Raw genomic sequence first — 4,674 nt, 5'->3', positions numbered from 1 at the left:
TCCGGGCAAAAAAGACGATTCGCCCCCCTGACTGCTGGGACCCAGCAGCTACACCTTCGCACGCAAGGAAGTGCGTCCAAAAAAACGATTCGCCCCCCTGACTACTGGGACCCACCAGCTACATCTTCGCAGGCAAGGAAGTGCCTGACAGTCGGGAACCACCTGGTCGAAGCGTACGTAGCGTTTTCATTCTAGTTGCGAACGTGTACTTACATACTGGTCGATGTAGAGGCGCGCACGTGTCATAGTAGAGGCGCGCACGTGTCGTAGTAGAGGCACGCACATAGCATGTACAAGTACGTACAACGGCCAGGGTGCAAGAAAGAAAATACGGCCATGTATGTGTACATATGGGCAGGGTCTCGAACGCCTACTCGCGCATACGTACGGCCAGGGCTCGTGTACATGGCTGGGTCGGAACGGAGAAACAGCATCGTCGTTATGTTCATGGGGAGGCAACGGAATGCGCCGTGTTCATGGGAGGCAACGGAATGCGTCGTGTTCATCGGGAGGCAACGGAATGCGTCGTGTTCATCGGGAGGCAACGAAACGCGTCGGAGCCAAACGACTGGGTCGGAACGGAATGCATGGTCGTGTTCATCGGGAGGGCTTGGACAGAACAGGCGATGGAAACAAGGCCTGGCGTACCGCAGAACGGAGGAAACGGACCTCCTACGGTCGAAACAGGGGTCCTGTTGATCGGGAGGGGTGTGGCATACTGCAAAACGGAGGAAACGGACCTCCTACGGTCGAAATGGGGTCTTGTTAATCGGGAGGGGTGTGGCGTACCGCAAAACGGACGAAACGGACCTCCTACGGTCGAAACGGGGGTCCTTTTCATCGGGAGGGGTGTGACGTACCGCAAAACGGGACTCCACGGGATACTGTTCATCTCCACCGTCGACCTCCTCCAGCCTCCACGGGCTCCTGTTCATCCAGCCTCCACCGCACGCTACTCCACCGGCTACTGTTCAATCACCCCTCCACCATCTACTGTTCATCCAGCCCTCCACACCACGGGGTCCTGTTCAACCACCCCTCCACGGGCACCCCTCCACCGTCTACTGTTCATCCAGCCCTCCACCACACCACGGGGTCCTGTTCATCCAGAGGCAACGCCACCGCTCACTGTTCATCCAATCGATCAGCTTCAGTTAGCAGCAGTAGCGAAGGAATCGCTCGATCGGGTTCAGTTAACAGCCATCGATCGATCGCTCGGGTTCAGTAACGCGTAGCCTGGAGTGCAATCGCTCGGGTTCAGTTAGAGCCAATGCCTCGCACACACGCGCGTACGTGTACGAGAGAAACGCGCATCGCTCGGCCCCCGACCTCCCACCATAACCGGGAACTCCCCGAAATTTTCCTCGTCCTCGCTTCTACCACGGTTTTTTCCGTCATGGACGGCCCAAAGAATGTCATGCAGCTGCGTCTCCGGCCCGCCCAGGACGAAAAGCCCATTTTCTGTCATGATTTTTTGTCATATAAGTAGGAGCCCACCACATAAATGATGATACCGGGTTTTGTCACAATTATCGTCATAGAAGTGTCATATGTATGACCGAAATTTTTTTCGTTCGGCCCAAAATGTAACGGATGTGTCTTTTTTTAGTGAAGGAAGGAGAGGAGAGGGGGAAGGAAAGAGGGGGGCGCTGCCCCCTCCGTAGTCCAATTCGGACCAACCCATGGGGGGGCTCCCCTTGTGGCCCTTCTCTCCTTTCCACTAAGGCCCATGAAGGCCCAATACTTCCCCCGACGAATTCCCGTAACTCTCTGGTACTGTGAAAAATACCCGAACCACTCAGAACCTTTCCGATGTCTGAATATAGCCTTCCAATATATCGATCTTTACGTCTCGACCATTTCGAGACTCCTCGTCATGTACATGATCTCATCTGGAACTCTGAACAAACTTCGGTCATCAAATCACATAACTCATAATACAAATCGTCATCAAACATTAAGCGTGCGGACCCTACGGGTTCGAGAACTATATAGACATGACCGAGACTCATCTCCAGTCAATAACCAATAGCGAAACCTGAATGCTCATATTGGCTCCCACATATTTTACGAAGATCTTTATCGGTCAAACCGCATAACAACATACATTGTTCCCTTTGTCATTGGTATGTTACTTGCCCGAGATTCGATCGTCGGTATCATCATACCTAGTTCAATCTCGTCACCGGCAAGTCTCTTTATTCGTTCCGTAATGCATCATCCCGTAACTAACTCATTAGTCACATTGCTTGCAAGGCTTATAGTGATGTGCATTACCGAGAGGGGCCAGAGATACCTCTCTGATAATCGGAGTGACAAATCCTAATCTCGATCTATGCCAACTCAACAAACACCATTGGAGACACCTGTAGAGCATCTTTATAATCACCCAGTTACGTTGTGACGTTTCATAGCACACTAAGCGTTCTCCGGTATTCGGGAGTTGCATAATCTCATAGTCATAGGAACATGTATAAGTCATGAAGAAAGCAATAACAATAAACTAAACGATCATAGTGCTAAGCTAACAGATGGGTCTAGTCCATCACATCATTCTCTAATGATGTGATTCCGTTTATCAAATGACAATACATGTCCATGGCTAGGAAACTCAACCATCTTTGATTAACGAGCTAGTCAAGTAGAGGCATACTAGGGACACTCTGTTTGTCTATGTATTCACATATGTACTAAGTTTCCGATTAATACAATTCTAGCATGAATAATAAAAATTTATCATGATATAAGGAAATATAAATAACTATTTTATTATTGCCTCTAGGGCATATTTCCTTCAGTGCCGGCAGTTGGTCGCCGGGAGGCTCACCGGGGCCGGAGAGATGTGGCAGCTGAAGATCACGAAGGGCGGGGCCGACCCATGGCTGCGCACCAAGAACACGCACGTCGGCTGCCAGGTCTGGGAGTTTAACGACGTCGCCGACGACCCCGACACCCTCGCTGCAGTCGACGCCGTGCACCAGGAGTTCGCCGCGTGCCGCCACGAGCTCAAGCACAACACCGACCTCCCCATGCGCATTTAGGTAACCCGACGAATCCAATGCTCCCTCTCGTCCCTTCACCCTCGGTCGCCGCTGCCCTGCCCTGCATGCCACACTTTTGAATTCCGGGTGGCTCCGTGACGGCAAAGCCCCACATTATTTTCCCTGCCGTAGCTACATATTTTTTTTCACGTGGATGAGGCTGCCCTAATCATCTGCTCCTCCTGGTGCTAGTGCTGGCGGGCCGTTGTGTGGCACTTTTCGGTGGAAGCTAAAAAAAAAGTAAGGGAAAATCAGATTATTCGAGCGCACTGTTGACACGCTGTACTGTTCATGCACAGGCACTGTTCACGCGTGATACCGTTCACTACTACTATTCAATGACATGAGTGTAAATGAATAGTCGAAGTTTTTTCTTCAAAAAAAACCCCAGAAAAATCGAGGGCACCGTTCATGCACATGTACTGTTCACGCGTGATACTGTTCACTACTATTCAGTGACATGAATGTAAATGAATAATTGAATCTTAATTTAATAAAAAAGAGTTAAATACATCACAGTGTCTTAACTTGTTCGTTGCGGTCAGTTTAGTGCATAAACTTGTAAAATACACAAAAATGATGCTATAACTTGTCGCACGATGCCTCCGCCCGTATGACACCGTATGTGTTGTCCATGTGGATTGACAGCTGGTGGTTGACCCAGATGTCAGTGGACGCGAGCGATGCATGTGCTGGGTGAAATGTGTATGAGTTTTTTTTGGCAAAAAATCCCCTGAGATTTAATTAAGTCACAAATAAGCCCTTGCTCTGTATATATGCCAATAAACAGCATTTTTGAATTGGTTTCGACCCTGAGACATCCAGGTTAAATAGCTAGTACACACGCTAGCCACCAAAACAAATAAAGCAGTACTTTGTGTACAGCTGTTAGCTAGAAAGTCTATCTATCGCTCTGTAATTTCTATTCTGTTTTGTAAGTTATTGTTTGGTTTTTATGATATACAATATTTTGATATTAAAATATAATAATTATCAATATGTGATTACTGTCTATTTAAATTTTTATTCTATTTTTTATTATTTGTAGTTCAAAGATTTAACCATGAACTTTTTCTAAAATTTATGTTGATTTGAACAGTTCAACATATATTATAAAATATTACAAATTTGTTTTGCATCTTCACTCACGATCACAAGCACACAGAATTATTTTGTATCTTCGTTGTATTTTTAGAATACATAATTATTACAAATCAACAATGTTGTATCTACTACCACTATAAAAGCACAAGAGGGCGGAGAATCAAATCATCATATCCATCCAAACCTGCAATCTAATGGTCTACATCCATCAAACATACTAAACGCGTTTTATGCTTTAACTACCCACCATGCCATTATGTTAATTAATTACTCACCATGCCATTGGGTTAACATCATCGGAACACGTCCCGTCAAAAAAAATCCTCACGACGTCTCTGCCCTCTCGCGACCACGCCTCCAGGGCAGTTATGGCCACCGCCCCACACCTCGCCCCACCTCTTTCCCAGATCCTCCCCGCCAGCCACCACCCTCGACCTGTGCCTCCGCCGCCGGACCGCCGCGCCCCTGCTCCAGGCGCTCGGGCCGCCCCGTCCACGCGCCGCCCGGGCCGCCGCGCCCTCCCTGCCTT

This window comes from Triticum dicoccoides, chromosome 6A, assembly GCF_002162155.2.
Source record: "Triticum dicoccoides isolate Atlit2015 ecotype Zavitan chromosome 6A, WEW_v2.0, whole genome shotgun sequence".
Taxonomy (NCBI): Eukaryota; Viridiplantae; Streptophyta; class Magnoliopsida; order Poales; family Poaceae; genus Triticum; species Triticum dicoccoides.
Note: the sequence above shows the minus strand (reverse complement) of the source record.